The 16,060-nt window shown below is 52.8% G+C and overlaps 1 protein-coding gene across 5 annotated transcripts in view; it reads right to left on the bottom strand.

Moving 5' to 3' along the window:
• The window catches only part of AGPAT3 (1-acylglycerol-3-phosphate O-acyltransferase 3), an 89,053-nt gene that overhangs the window by 28,568 nt on the left and 44,425 nt on the right, over window positions 1-16,060 (bottom strand). Inside the window, exons 1-2 of one of the 5 annotated variants that reach the window (XM_061422953.1) lie at window positions 5,593-5,689; window positions 4,950-5,027 (exon numbers count right to left, since the gene is read on the bottom strand). The exons of 1 other annotated variant lie outside the window; for it this stretch is intronic. The gene's annotated coding sequence lies outside the window, so the exon portion shown is untranslated. Of the gene's footprint in view, window positions 1-1,664; window positions 1,892-4,949; window positions 5,028-5,588; window positions 5,690-16,060 lie in introns of those variants that run through there. 3 more of the 5 variants (XM_061422971.1, XM_061422962.1, XM_061422945.1) reach the window with 3 other exon arrangements.

The raw sequence follows: 16,060 nt of genomic DNA, 5'->3' as shown, positions 1-16,060 counted from the left end.
TGGGCAGCCGTCTGACTCTGTGCGGGGGCAGGAACTGGCCAGCGCTGGGGGCACCACTTCAGCTGCCCTGCTGCCCCATTCCTGATAAGAGCTGCAGTAGAAGGCTGGCAGCCTCATCCTGCCCTGCTGGGGCAGTCTGTCCTGAGCAGGGCTGACCCTGAGCACAGTGGTTAGTAAAGGGAAAAGACATTAAACACGCCAAAAGTGCCTCATTTTTGTGGTTCTAGATAGGAAGTCTGGGTTACAGGATTAAAAAGAGCTGTTTAGTTATATGCAATCCAAATTCAAAGCCCACGATGAAAGGGAACCAAGGCTGTTACCTTCCCTTCTTCCTTCTTTCTCTTCCTCTGTCCCATCCACTCACTTACCATCTACCCACTCACTCACCCATCTATCCATTATCCATCCATTCACTCATCCCTTCATCCATCCATCCACCTATCCATCTATCCACCATCCATCCACCCAGCCATCCATCCATCCATCATCCATCTACCCATCCAGCCATCCACCCACCCATTCACCCAGCCATCCACCTACTTATCCATCTACCAATCCATCCACCTACCCACTCATCCACCCATCCATCCACCTACCCACCCACCCACCCATCCATCCATCCACCCACCCTGCCATCCACCCATCCATCTACCAATCCATCCACCTACCCACTCATCCATCCATCCACCTACCCACTCATCCATCCATCCACCCACCCACTCATCCACTCATCCATCCATCCATCCACCCACCCATCTACCAATCCATCCACCCACCCACCCATCCACCCATTCATCCATCCATCCATGCACCCACCATGCCATCCATCCACCAATCCATCCCCCTACCTTGCCATCTACCTACACACTCATCCAACCATCATCCATCCATCCATCCACCCATCTAGCTATCCATCCATCCATCCACCTATCCATACTCTGCCATCTACTCATCCATCTACCCAGCCATCCACCTACCCAGCCATCCACCTACCGACTCATCCATCCACCCACTCATCCATCCATTCAGCCACCCTGCCATCCACCCATCCATCCATCTACCCTGACAGCCAGCCATCCATCCCACCTACCCAGCCATCCACCTACCCACTCATCCATCCATCATCCATCCACCCATCCACCCACCCACTCATCCACCCATCCATCCACCCACCCTGCCATCCACCCATCCATCCATCTACCAAGCCATCCACCCACCCACTCATCCATCCATTCACTTATCCACTGGCCCCACATTTGAGTGCCTATATGCAGAGCAAACAGAGCAGACCTGGTCTGCTATGAAGGTGCAGGACAGAAAGGCCATGCTGGCTGACTGCTTGGGGGGTGGGTTATGCTAGGGCAAGCCTTACATTTTTGTTTTGCATGTTGATAGTTCTGTTGTTTCCAGTCAGGAAATACTGGAGGAAAAAGTCTATGAACTGGACCGACTATTCGAAACAGAGGACAGTAGAGAGATACCATCTCAGATATTTTTAAGTTATCCTAAGATAATTTAGATGGCAAATTTGCCAACTAATTTTATCTTAATTTGGCAAATAATCTCAATTATTTACTGTTCTGAACACAACCAAAACCAAGAATAAACCCCATTGCTTTCTTTGCAGCTGGCCAGGGTACCAGGGAGGCAGAACCCTCACTCACAACAGATGCCTTAGCTCCTGGATGGGCTCCTCCTCACTCTCGCTTTTAACACAGCTCGGACACACAGGACTGGGTGGCCTCCTGGCCCACAGCCAAGCCGAAGTGCCAGATGAGAAAAGGAGGGGCAGGGGGCACTGGGGGCAGGCATCCTGCTGACGGCAGCACAGGGGCAAAGGCAAGCCCGCGACCTGAGACGGCACACCTCGGAGGGCGTCCGGTGCGGGGCCAGCTCGCAGACCCAGCGGACCCATGGTGACATCACAGATGAGAACATAATGCAGCAACTGTTGTCCACGGTGACCTTGCCCTGGCGCCAGGGGCTGTGTCACGGTCACCATGGCACTGAAGGCAGCTGGGGATCAGAGGAGGCACTTTCACAAGTCCAACAAAAAGTTAGATTAATCCTAGTTTTGAGATTTAATGGGGCTGGTTTCAGTTCTTGGGTAAATTCACTTACAGGGACCACCTTATGTTTCAATAAGGCTGAGAAATTCGATGTATTTCTTTGCTAATAATCATCTGTTGCTGGTCCGACCCTCATCAGGATATGAAATCACCAAGACACCTAAGAACTGAAAAGGAGAGTGAAACCAGCAGTGTCTGCAGGTAGAAGGTGTATGCTGTGTAGACTCGAGAGAACCCACTGTAACCAAAGCGCTGCTGGAACCAATAAGTGGTTACGGTCACGTTGAAAGGAATAAAACCAATACGGTGCCTGAAGTCAATGTTCTACTGATAATAGTGTTCAATAACCTGCTGCTGCTGCTGCTGCTAAGTCGCTTCAGTCGTGTCCGACTCTGTGCGACCCCATAGATGGCAGCCCACTAGGCTCCTCCATCCCTGGGATTCTCCAGGCAAGAACACTGGAGTGGGTTGCCATTTCCTTCTCCAATGCATGAAAGTGAAAAGTGAAAGTGAAATCGCTCAGTCCTGTCTGACTCTAGTGACCCCATGGACTGCAGCGCACCAGGCTCCTCGGTCCATGGGATTTTCCAGGCAAGAGTACTGGAGTGGGGTGCCATTGCCTTCTCCGCAATAACCTGCTATAACTGAAGTGATGAAGAGGCCCAGTACAGAAGTTTGTTTATTTCTGACTTAACAGATTTCAGGCCACTGGTCCCAGATGGTCATTTGGGACAATGGAGCAACCTAGGAAGCCATGCACTGAAGATGCAGCCCGGCAGCTCCAACTCTGTGGTCATCCAGGGCCCAGGGAGCCTGGCAGCTCCTCCCCCCAAGGTCATCTGGGGCCCAGGCAGCCTGGCAGCTCCACCCGCTGAGGTCATTTGGGGCCCAGGGAGCCTGGCAGCTCTACCTCCTGTGATCATCCAGGGCCTAGGTAGCATGGCAGCTCCACCCCAGTGGTCATCTAGGGCTCAGGGAGCCTGGCAGCTCCACCCCCTGTGGTCATCTGGGGCCCAGGCTGTTGGGAGCTCTGCCATCTTCAATACATGTCTCTTTGGGCTGCTCTGTAGTTCCTCTCTAGCAAAAAGGAATAAAATTGGAATTTCAGTACCAGGGATTCCCTCTAAAGCAAGACGGGTGGCAACAAGTGCTCAGTGACCAGAAAGACACAGAGCCCTGCTGTACGTCCAGGCTGCCAGCAAGCACGGCCAGTGGGCACACCTCCAGGTGAACACGCAAAGACAGAAGACACAGTGGAGAAGGCCCTGGGTACCTCTGCGATAAAAAAAGATGGAAAAAAAAAATGAAAATACCTACTCACAAACTTCAGAAGAAATAAACAGAGCTCATACACGTAAACCTTAGGACCAGAAGGAGACGAAAGCACAACTAACCAAATGGGAAGATGCCGTGCAGTAGGGCAACAGTGCCCCCTGTGCTCACACCCAGTAAACCAGCACTGCTCCCCCATCAAGATGTGGGGGTCTGCTCCCTGGCCCCTGGAGCCTGGGCTGGCTGCAAAGCTCACCCCTAAACAGAATGGGGTGACATCCCATCCTGAGCCTGGGCCTTCAGAGGCCTTGCAGCTTCCCTGCACCCTCCAGGCACCAGGGGAAGAGACTTCATCTGGCCAGCTGGAAGGTGGGCCCCCAGGGAGCAAAGATGGACCCACAGCCCCAGGCAGGCTGCCAGCTGACTGCAGCTACCCGAGACCCCAGGTGAGACCAGCAGCAGACCGCGCTCCTGGGCATAGCCCAGAGCGCTGGCCCACAGAATTGCGAGATAAGAAAATGGTGGTTGTTTTCAATCATGACTTTTTGAGGTGGTTTGTTAGATAGTAACACATAAATAACACATAAGCCATGCTTTCTAAGTTAATTTACAGATGTAATCGAACCCTAAATGAAACACCAAGAGGTCCTCTCTCCCTCACCCCTGGAACTGGAAATGCTGACTCTATGGTCCACATGGGAAAACAAACAGCAAAGAAAACCAAACAACCATGAAAAAGAACCTGGAACGGCCTCAAGGTACCATCACGTATGACGGAGCCTCTGCTCTTCAGGGTGTGTTCCTGGCCTGTGACCAGACATCAGGCCAATGACACAGACCAACAGCCTGGTGGGCAGTCGGCTAACAAGGAGGGGCCTCCTGGAGCCCTAGGCAGCTGGGCCAGGCGACCCTGCAGTTGCCAGGGGGAGACCAGACAGTCGAGTGTCCTGAGTGTTGCTACCAACTAAGCAGATGACGCAGGACATGTCTCACATGACATCTCACACGGCAGACTTTCCTTTGCACTTTGCCTTTAGGCAAACTTGTATTTCTACTGCATGTACAATAAAGAGGATACAAAGTTAACCTAAAACCATCACTGGGCTCACGAGACTCTTGGTGTTCTGTATCTCTCAACCAAAGGGGTAAGAAAAGTACCACGAAAGGATATACTGAATGGCTCCTTCAGGCTTCCGTAACAATCCTCCCCCACCCGAGAGCTCTGCCGTGGCAGCAGCGCCCATCCTTGGGCCCAGGAGGGGACTGCCAGCCCCAGATCTAAGCCATAAAGGTAACCTCACCCCCAGTTTGAGCGACTGCTCCAGGGATGGGCATGGGGCCATCTCAGGAGCATGAAGGGATCCACGTGAGGAGGAAGGACCTCTGCTGCGGGCAGTGGCATTGGTGAGCAGCTGAGACTCCACTAGCAGCCGCCATTTCAAGAGGCAGAGGGGACACAAGTCACAAGCAGTTCAGTGGGCATTCCGGTGACCCGAACCCCTGTGGGCGCACCCTCACCACGTCCGCTCCTGCTGTGCACGCAGGCCTGGCATACCACACACGGCACTCCAGCAAGGCTGACTAGGGGACGCCGTGTTTATCACGTACGTGTGTGACGTGCGGCAGCATGACTCCTGAAGCTTGCGCCACTCACATGTCATCACGAGCCACCTCAGGAAAAGCTTCCTGAAAGAACAACGTTATGGGACAGCCGATGAAGCCCTTCACCTGACAGTCTCATCGGAGACTCTCAACACCCTGCCACACTCTGGATGGGCGGGTGCTGCTGGCTGCGGAGGGCCTGTGCAGGCTGGAGGAAGAGGGCTTGGGATGCAGGAAGAGGGAACTGTCATGTCTGCAGCCCTGTGGGAGATGTGTGGGGCATCACTGCAGCTGGTGAAGGCTGGACAGACAACTCTGGCTGCCCAAGATGGAGGCAGGCACCCTGCACAGCCAGCATCCCTCCTGACCACAGGCCAGAGGAGCCACATGGACTAAAGGGTCGCTGTGCCCCTGGGCCACCGCTGAAGGAGGCCAGAAGCTCCTGCCAGGCCCTAGAAGAAGGGCCTGCAAACCGCACCCCAAGGACCAGGTGGGCGGGGGGAGTGCTGTCATGTCCCCGGGGGGCTTCCACTGTGGAAACAGTGCCCCCAGGCAGGAAGTGGGGTAGCTGGCTGAGGAGAGGGGCTGGGACAGATGCCCAGGGACAGAGGCCTGAGGGGGACCTCCAGGCCCCCTACACCCCACCTACCCTACTCTTTGAGCTCCAGAATCGACCGTCTTTCCTAGGGTGTCCTGATGGTCTTACTGGTCTGGGTAGTGGTGACTTTTGGGGCAGGAGGTGGGAGGGAGGTGAAGAGCTCCCAGCTTGATGACTGCACAATAGGCCTGTGACAAACCTCTGGGCCTGAGGACACTGCAGGTGCCCCGCACACCAAGGCAGCTGTCCACCTGCACAGACACACACGTGGACACGCACATGCACGAAAGAGGCGAAGCCACTTGGATGTCACTTTGTGACAATGGTCTGCCCTTTAGTAATGATGTTTTATTCTTAGAGAAACAGGTGTTTGCTTTATAATTATTGCAACCCCATGTACTGTACAGTCCATGGAATTCTCCAGGCCAGAATACTGGAGTGGATAGCCTTTCCCTTCTCCAGGGGATCTTCCCAACCCAGGGATCAAACCCAGGTCTCCCACATTGCAGGCAATTCTTTACCAGCTGAGCCACAAAGGAAGCCCATTATTCAATGAACTGGTTGTTAATTCACTTTTCTACATGGACAATATATTTCATAATTTAAAAAGTTATATCTCTCGGAGTCTTGGTGTCCCCTTAGGAATGCAGAGAGCTCATCACTCCCACCCTGCCACGAGATAATGCCAGACAAAGTGCAAATTCATGACTTTTCTTGACCCCATCAGAGATGTGGGGTTATAGGACAACCAATTAACAAGAAATGTGGAGCGAGGTGGGTGCCTGGCAGGGGCAGGACTGAGACCCAGCCCCCAGGGCAGACATGTGAGGAGTTGGTCAGCAAAGGCAGCTCAGCTGGGCAGTGTGGGAAGGTCTCCCCTCCTGCAGACTTTTCCTCCATGACCCCCAGCGAACCCCATGCAGCAAGCCTGGGAAAGCTTCTCCTACACACTCTAGAGTCTGCAGGTCATTAACAAGAGATTTTTAGCAAGCAGAACACAAACCTCAAAAGATGAACAAGGTCATTTACAAAGATAAAAAATCCTGTCACGTTTCCCATTAAAGACACACCGTGACTCCAAGGGGTAAACTCAATGGGTTTCAAATGTCCATCTGGGCCTCTGTCCAGGGCAGTGGAAGAGCCCACTCCTGGGTTCCCGGGCAGCCCAGATTCAGGATGGTTTGGAAAAGGCCAGACTCACCCCAAATCAGAGGAGGAGGGCCACCCGTCACGCAGCAGCTGCCTCTTACTTGAGTTTCCTGCCTGAACACCAACTCAGAGCATCTCAGATATACACATGCTTCAAAGGACATAATCACACCCGTGAAACGTTAGGTAGAAAGTGAAACGGAGACTGCCATGAACACTGCACACCTACTTCCCGTGGGGGCTGGTGCCCTGAGGTGCCTCCTGGTCTGGTGCAGAGCCAAGGTGCCACCCTGGGATGTTAGGACCCCAGAGGGCAAGCAGTGTGCTGCTCCTCTCTTTCCTACCAGTAGCCTGACTGGAAAATGGTAAGAGAAGTGTGGGTCGGGGTGGACATGCTGCCTTCAAGGCCGTAGCACACTACCCGCCCCCAGGGCAGCTCCATCCCACTGCATCACTGGGGTTGGAGTTTCAAGGACAGCAGCCCCACTGGGATGATCCGGTGACAAGTGGCTGCCCAGGGGAAGCCTGGGGATGCTGGATGCTGGGGAGATCTCTCCTGTGTGTGCGTGTTGGGGGGGCAGGTACTGAGAACTGATGGCCATCCCCTCCTTGCTGCACCCCTACAACAAGCTTCTCACCCTGAAGTCAGCTTTTCCAGTAAGATATGAAATGCTTGTGGAGTCTGATGAGATTTTAAGGGTGGGGGGGGCGTCCCACCTCTGCTGGCTTTGTCTTCCTCGTTTTCCTCAAATCCACCTAGGTTAACACCACACCCCTTTGGTCTCCAGTTTACCCCTAAGGATGCCTCTCTGTAGCCTGCAAGATCGACAGCAGTGTCCAAGGATGGGTCTACGGCACTGGTGCCCATGAAAGGCGCATCCTTGGGGGGAAGGAGACTCCGAGACCTTGGATGAGATGCCATTAGAGGCTTGCTGGGCACTCCAGAAAGAGCAGGGCTGTGTCTGAGGAACAGGCCTTGCTTTCTGTTCTTTTGGGGGAACCAAGCTCTTTCTGTGATCCCTTTAAGATCATCCTGCTTAGGGAGGACAGGTCAGGGGCTGAGGGAGGCGCTGCCTCCAGGGCAGACCTTGTTCCATAACGTCCTTCCCTAAACGTCAGGGCAAACCAGAGGCAGCAGCCTGACTGCCCTGTCCCCACCCAGCACCCAGCACTCAGTGGAAACGGCACAGGGACTGACGACAAATCCAGCAGGTGAAGGTACAGCCATGTCTCCTACTGACAGCCCCACTATGTGAGCAACATCTGCTCCCAAAGATGCGCGATACAACAACACCTACTTACACTTAAAAGGCATGCTAGACAAGCATTTCCTGGGTTGACTGTTAATACAGCTGTGGAAAGAGTGCCCAGGGAGTCTGGTGGGCAGTACAGATCTGTCCAGCAGTGACAGAGTTAACACTGACGCCTGAACAAGAGGCCACGTGATGACCTCTCTAGCTCTTTCTAGAGCTGGACTTTTCTCCTTTTTCAATAGATGCTTACGAAGCACCTGCTGTGGACAGTCACTGTTTCTGTATCCTAAGAGACGATGTCACAGACCACCTACGTTCAGGACACGATGCTCTACTTGACATAAAGACCAAGTAGCAAAACAGAAAAATGAACTGAGTGCAAGAAAAGAAAATTAAATCCATGAAATGGCAAAGACTCACTAAGGATTAATTTAATCTATTAAGTGATCTCTATTACAGTGGCAATGATTTCACAACATTTATAATGTCAAATTGCTTACGAATTTTTAGCCTCTTCTGGTCAGCATAGAAACCCCAAGCCCTCTGCATTTGGCACTGCCGGGGTTGGAACGCTCCCCACCTCTTGTGAACGGCCCCACACTCTGTCCTGTTCCCTTTGGGAAAAGGACCAGGAATGATTATCCTGAGTTGCTCTTTCTTCTTTCCTGCATGACTCTCTCACTCCTAGTCCACAGATTTTTCTAAATTGTAACATATAGACCAAGGATGGGTCTATTGACTAAACCAAGAAATACTAATGCATTCGTACTACAGATACTTTATTTTCATATTAAGCATGTTCTCTGCCAGTAGCATTCTCTTCCTGAGTGCTTTCAGGTTGAAACCTTTATTTAGGTCAATAGCCGTGAAACACAACAGGTGTTTCCTCTAGGATTTGAAGCTTAAGCACAATCCAAAATGTGGTCACTTTACAAATTTCACAGAATTTGAACCCTAGGACCAAGAACAGCAAAATTTAATTCCATGATTCTCCTCCTATTGTCCCCTGGACCATTTACTCCCCCACCCACTGCACACACACAGAAAAGGCTGAAAAAAGTCACACTATTTGCAAGAACTTGTTAACTCAAGCTATTTTTAACCTCCTTATTGCTTTCCTTAATCTCTGCCTACACTTTTGTAAACACCCCCCCTTTACTAATCTTGGCTTCACACATTTGTTTTCTAGTGGGATGCTGACTCATACAAAGAATGAAGACAAAGATTATGGCAACCTCATGACAGGCAAGGTTTCAGAAAACTTAACTTCTACTCATCCTTTGTGAAAAGATTACTTGAGGATGTAGTCCAGCAAAACAAGAAGGAATCTAATGAAGGTTCCTTTTTTTAAGAAAAAGAAAAAACAGACCAGTTATGCAATAAAAACAAATGCCAGGATAACACCTTTATAGATGGCCTGGAAAGAAATTGGTCAAAATTAACATAGGAAATCTTTCAAGAAGAAAACAGAATTTATTCAACAAAGAATACAATTAAGGAGCTAGAAGTTTTGGATATTGAAGAAGGAATGTTTCTTTTCTCAAAAAAAAAAAAAAAAAAGCAATTAAGATTTTCAAGTAATAAAAAATGCTGTGCAAGGCAACTGTGACCCAAATGTAAATCAAATTAACAGGGGGCACGATTTCCCACAATCACTTCACGAGGTACCTAAAACTTCCTCCTCCAAGCGGCAAAGATTTAATGGCTTAGATTTCTAGTTTCTCCTTTGTGGCACTTGCAGGAACAAAAACTTTTTAAAATTTTACTGTGAATTCTATTTCTGGACCTTCAATATTTATAATCAACCCATAAAAGAAACATGGAGAATTTAATTGCAATTATACAACAGAATATGAACATCCTAAACCCAAATTTTTTACATAATGGAGATTTTACATAAGAGATTTCTAAGTTGATCCAACAAAAAGTCGTAAGTTGAGTATATTAAAGTTTTAAGGGGCCAGTAAAATAACTAAAAATAACAGTATAACTAACAAAACTTAGTGACAGCGAAGGACAGAAGACAGAAGGCGTGTAAGCTGACTAAACCCCTCATCACTCGCAGCAAGGACTGGACAGGTCCCGCTGCTGAGAGTGGGGCGTGATCTGTCTTACACACTGAGAACCAGAAGTCTCAAACAGTGCCTGGGACACGGCGGGTACTCAGTGGAAATCTGTGGGAGAACTGAATGAAATTTAGGTGACGAAACAGAGGCACGCGCAAACTGCAGAGTAAGCCCCAGGACTCAGTCTCGGGGCTCCTCTTCTGAGCAGCAGAGCTGCCGGGAGGCCGCTGGAGAACCACCTGTCCTTTCAGCCATTTCTGCTGCTTGATTTCTTTTAAACCAGTGCACGTTGCTATTCTTATCATCATAAAAAGTAAAGACATCTCAGTGCATAAATTAACATTGACTATTGGGGTCGAAAAGAGTCGGATATGACTGAACAATAATGAAATGATAACATCTTTAAAGATGAAAAACAGATCCTCTTGGCACTTTGTCAGGCAAAAAGGACCTGAAGAAAGTTTCAATCCCATCAGTGTCTCAGTGTCCACCCTCAGCGCCCAGGACCCCATACACCTGCTTAGGTTTTTTCCACCAAAAAGGAGGAGCCTGTGCTGGGCCAGTGTGCTGGGCCCGGGGCTCCTGACACTGGACTCTTGCCCCCTGTCTCCCCTGTCTGTGGCCTTGGCACATGAAATGGTCATTTTGAATGTCAGTTTCTGGTCTGAAGATGAGAATAAGGCAACCTTTAGCCCAGTAGCATATGGAGGCTCTGAGGGTTGAGAAGGGTCCCTCTCATGCCTATAAATAGCTGAGATCTGAAAGATCCTTTGTCAGCCAAGTTTTAAAGGGTATTCAGGTTCCCAGGTGAGCAAACAAAGGTGCTATTTTCCCTACAAACAGCAGATATTTGAATCATTTTGAGCATTTGTAAAACCGCATACTTCAACTGCTAATCCCAAGAAACGGCTTGTACAACAGGGTCTCACTGTCACATTACTTTGGGAAAGTCTCAGTGCCACACTCCCTCTGGAAGGCAACTGATATGCACTCTGAGGAGCTGGGCAGGGAAGAAATGGTCTGGCCAGTTACTTCTCCTTTTGCCTTCAATCTTTCTCTGCATCAGGGTCTTTTCACTCTACATTAGTGGGGTTTTCATTATTATTTACACATTTCATTTCTAAGAGTATGGTTGGAATCTGATTATTTGACATGGTTATAAATCACCAACATGAAAAACAACTTCTTTTATAAGTTCAAACAAGGTTTTTGGTGCTAGGGTTTTTCCTCCCTGAAACATCCCAAAAGCCCAGAGCGATAACCACACTTCAACTAAGATGGCAAGGAGGGAAACTTACCACCAAGCCAGGTTTAGGAGGCTTCCAACTACACCTGCCCAGACGGGACCAGTGGGATTGTGGGACTGAGCACAAAAAGTGAGAATTCCGCCAGGGCAACCACTGTGAGTCTGCATATGCTACACACAAAATGCTAAAATGTCTTTCTCCTCTTAGGGTATTTCTCAGTGGCAGGAACTTTTTTCTTTAAAAATGAGGAAAATTCCTGAGCTGATGGATCAAACAGTTTTCGCAGTAAGGTTAAGGAACTCACAAAATATTTTCAATACGAGAGAAGGGCAACATAGTCTTCCTATTTTCCTCCGAAGACAACGAGGTTGCCCCCGCCTCTGCCTCCACCAGAGCCTCCCTGTTCCCGCAGTGTCCCCTGCGTGACCCACTCCTGGGCAGTGGGACACAGTCTAAATGGATTCATCAGGCCGACCCAGCATTTTCTTATACATTGTAGTGGGGTCCTGGGATCTTACCCCTGGGTCTGAAGCAAGGCTTCCTGAGAAAAGCAGGTTCCATCCTGGCCACGGAGCCCAGATGTGGTGACAGTCCCCAACCTCACTCCCCAGTCAGAGGTTCCATGTAGCACTTCCCATGACTGCACTGCGCTGCCAGACCAGACTCCCCTCATAAAGGGGCCCCCTCGCCAGGCGGGGGCCCCTTCTCCCCCAGACCATGTTGGCCACATCCAGCACCCTTGTCAGTGATAGGTTCACACCCAGCTTGAGTCGGAGCCTGCTACGACCAGAGTCCCAGCCCATGGAGAGGATGAGAGGAAGCGAGGCCTCTGTCCTGGGTGCTGGGATGTGTCAGGGCCTGCTGTGACTGCACCACCCAGGTCCCGCCAGGGTAGCGTCTCCAGCTGGACTCCCTGTGCTGTTCCCAGGAGGCGTCCAAGACAAGCATGGAGGCCGCACCCTGTCCTTGGAGATCGCACCCACCCACAAAGGTGAAGGGCCCTCTCCCGAGCGGGACCCCCTCCCCAACACCCTCTGACACACAGCTGAGCTGTGTCTGTCTGAACAGTGAGCTCTGGGCCCCAGTCGCCCTTCTGCAGGGGGCCTGAGCCAGTGCCCGCCCGGAACAGGATGCAGGGTCACTGGGGAGAACAGACAAGGAAAAGGCGGTGCTCCCACCCAGTACTGACCAGGGAGGGTGGTTCCACAGCCCCAGAGAAGGAAACCCTTGACATCCCTCCCAGTTCTGAGCCTCAGGGACTCACTGGGGGCTGTCAGACTCTCTGGTCAGACCGCTGCTGCTTCATGAATGTTCCTGGAACAGTGTCTCTGCCTATTTATGGATCAAGCGACGTTTCGGTGGCCAGGAGAAGCGTCAGAGGAGGGCAGGTTGGAGGACAAACCAGACTAGAAGGCAGCCCACTCCTCCCCTGCCCATGTAGCCTCTGACCAGGGCGGCCACCAACCCCCACCCCCAGCCCGGTCCCATGCCCAGCAGGCCTGCAGCCTCAGAGCCCGCATTGGCTGGCCCGTCCCTACCTGGACTCACCACCGACCACCACGGGGGTGACAGACACCCCCACTCCACCCCTGGGGCACAAGGACGGCCCACACGGAGGCTCCCTGGGCAGTGGTACTACACACCTGTGCTGTGGTTCTTCACCCTCAAGTGTCCTGGAGTCTGTGATAAAGACCAGCGACTGCTGCTACTCACCCTCAAAGAGGCCAGAAACCCATTTAATAAGGGACACAAGTCTAATGAGGAATTAGGGCTAATTCCTCCCTGCACTAATGTGTTTATCTTTTGGTTCCATGTAATCCTCACCTGTAAACAGCACCAGCTCTGTCTGCAGAAGCTCCGAGTGCAAACACTTCCATGCATGAATTCACCCTAAGTTTGGGAGGGGAGGGCGGTGGCCTGGAGGGCTGGGGTCACGCCTACCTGGCCTCAGGCCCAGCCCCTTCTCCTCAGAAACAGAAGCAGCACTAATCGATCTACAGGAAAGGGAGCTTCCAGACCAGGAAACTCAATTCCAAACCAGACTAAGGGTGTCCTGAGGAAACCAACCCGGGATGGAACCTTCAGAGGGGCAACGTCTCTCCATGGGGTGTTACCCCGTTCTCAGATCTAGCACGTAAAGTTAGCTCTGGATCTAGGGTCTGGCCTTCCACACGGCTGCCCTGACAGCTCCCATCAGGCGAGTGCTGTCCTGTGTGGGTTGCTTCCCCCCGGAGGTGCCATTACCATCAGCCCTGTGTACTATGAGGTCATCGCCTGCAGGGACGGGACATCAGTGTGTCCTATCTCTACAGACGGAAACGGGGCTCGGAGCCCCCAGGCCCCCAGCCTTGTGAGGGGCCAGACTGGAAGAGGGCACCCAGAACCTCCCTGTGTTCACCAAAAGAACTGGAGGGCACGCCCGCTGCAGCTGTGCCCAGGATGTAGGGGATCCGCCATAAACCAGCTCAACATTTATGGCCACAACAAGTGCCATCCCTTTGATGGAAACCATGGTTTTCCCACTTAATTTACAGACTACGTGTGCATAGCTCCCACCTCAGGGAGACACTCTGCCAACCTTCCCTTTGCCGCAAGGGACCGCTTGTCAGCCTGGAGAACAGAGCGTGCAGAGCCACAACAAAAGCAGAAGTAAGTGTGGCCCCCCGTCCCCCGCCCTGACAGCTCAGCCCGGGCACCAGCCATGCTCACCAGTAGAAGTAGTAGGCCAGAGCCATGGCCAGCAGGGTGGTGCAGACGCCCCAGAATAGGCAGGCCGAGTAGCTGGCCAGCATCTTCGGGTCCTTCTTGAGAGTTGGTGAGAGGAGCCTGGTGGCCGGTGTGGGTCAGCCTCCAACCCAAGGTTAACTGGAGGGATCACGGCCAGGACCGCTCTGCCGGGGTCTGTCGGGCTGCGGCCACCGGGACCATCTGCCCAGCAAAGACCCAGCTTCTGGGTCCCGCCGTCCACAACAGCCTGCGGGTCTCAGAGGCCAACTCAGAGACAAACTGGAGCTGCATAGAAAACTCGGGCCTCTCCTCGGCCACCGCGGGGGCTTTGTGGGAGCCCATTAATCCAGTAAGCGGCTTGCAACCTGGAGCCACGGTAAGCAGGTGGTGTCACGGGGCTCGGCCAGGAGACAGGTCAGCGGGCCCCATCCAGCCCCCCATCTGGACTGTGGATGGAGGGCACACGCAGGAACCCCAGTGGCCTGACAGCCCCCTACGCAGCCTGGGGCGGGTTTTGCGGTGAGCTAGCCGGTCAAGCGTGGCCCTCGGGCTGATGTCCTCTGTGTGGGGCCGAGTCCTGAACTCCAGGCAGGGCCCAGAGACCACACGCACTGCCCAGTGTCAAACCTGGGTACCAGGTGGGCACGGCTGCTCCAGCGCTGCTGTGGGCACAGGTCCCTGTAAAGAACCATGGGGGAAGATGCCCCTCTTATCCTTGGGAGAGGTGCAGAATGAACCTGACCCCTGCACAAGCAAATGTGGGGGCCTGTCTTCTGACCCTGAAGCCTCCCCAGTCTGGGACGTCTGAACCTGCTGTGAGCGGCCAAGGTGAGACAGGATGACCCAGGGACAGAGGTGGCCCTGCAACACAGGGCCTGCACAGACACAGGCACACGAGGCACGGAAGAGGGGTTTCCAGAGGGCTCTTCACGCTGTGTTGGGGTGGAAGGACAGTCATCGCTTTCCACATCTTTGCAGCACTCAGCATAAAAGACCGTCTCCTGAACCGGCTATTGTCCTAGCCGCTCTGGCTGCCAGCCTGGCCCCCTCGCAGCCCTGTGTCCTGCTTGGTAAATACACAGCTGGAGAAGCCTGATCAGTCTGAGCTCCACCGTGAGGCTTCAGGGTGTGGACAGCCCCATGTGAACCAAGGCGGCTGTCCTGTGCCTCTGGACGGGCTACTGTACGGCTCCTTCTAGACACATCATTCTGCCAGTCCAGCCTCGGGCTCCTGGCCCAAGGAGCTTCAGGGGAGAAAGCGGTCATCACTTGTCCGCTGAGCACATGGGCGGGGCTGCAAGCTTTGCCCAGCACCATCCCCACTGGCTAAGGCTTTCCAGCCCTTAATCCCCACCAAGGCAGAGGAACTGCTGACCTGGGAGGCTGGCTCCTTGGGAAACACTTGGAGCTCAGGAGAGGACACAGCCTCTGCCCTCCTGATGAGGAATGACCCAGCCCCTCCCCCAGAGCTGTGCACTGACCTACGGCTACAGAGCAAGCCCCCAGCATCCGGCAGGGCCCCTGGTGCATCTGCTTGTGTGATTGTGACCCATCACTGAGCTGAGGTCTCCCTCAGACCTCCAGGAAGGGCACAGACAGCCCTGCCTTGACCCTTGACCAGCAGCACCTGGATTTGACCTTTGCCCTAAAGCCTGTTCTCATTTAAAAAGCTATTTGTAAGGACCTTCTGAGCCTCAATTGGTTCTGCCCTGCTCCAGAAAGGCTCCCCAGGCCTCTCCACATGCAGCCAGAACTAACCATGCATCTGAAGCACAAATCAGGCCATGGCCCCCCAAATCACCGCTGCCAGCATCCCAAGGGTCACCTTCGATTCCAGGCCTTGGAGACATTCCCAAGTCCTGTCCTGTCCCCAGCCTCCTGCCGCAGTCACAGGGCTGGAGCCAAGCTCGGAGGGTGGGTGGGCAGCTGGGGGAGGTAGTGTCCCTGAACACCCAGGGTCTGGCAGCGGCCCCTGAGGATGGCCACAGGGCCCATGAGGCAGGAGGTGAGACAGAACCCTTGTGAGAGTTAGGCCCCTTCCCCGGCATCCACAAGCCCACGAGCTTCCACCCTGGAA

The sequence above is a fragment of the Bos javanicus genome, chromosome 1 (assembly GCF_032452875.1).
Source record: "Bos javanicus breed banteng chromosome 1, ARS-OSU_banteng_1.0, whole genome shotgun sequence".
Classification (NCBI taxonomy): Eukaryota; Metazoa; Chordata; class Mammalia; order Artiodactyla; family Bovidae; genus Bos; species Bos javanicus.
Note: the sequence above shows the minus strand (reverse complement) of the source record. Positions and strands in the feature narration are given on the sequence as shown.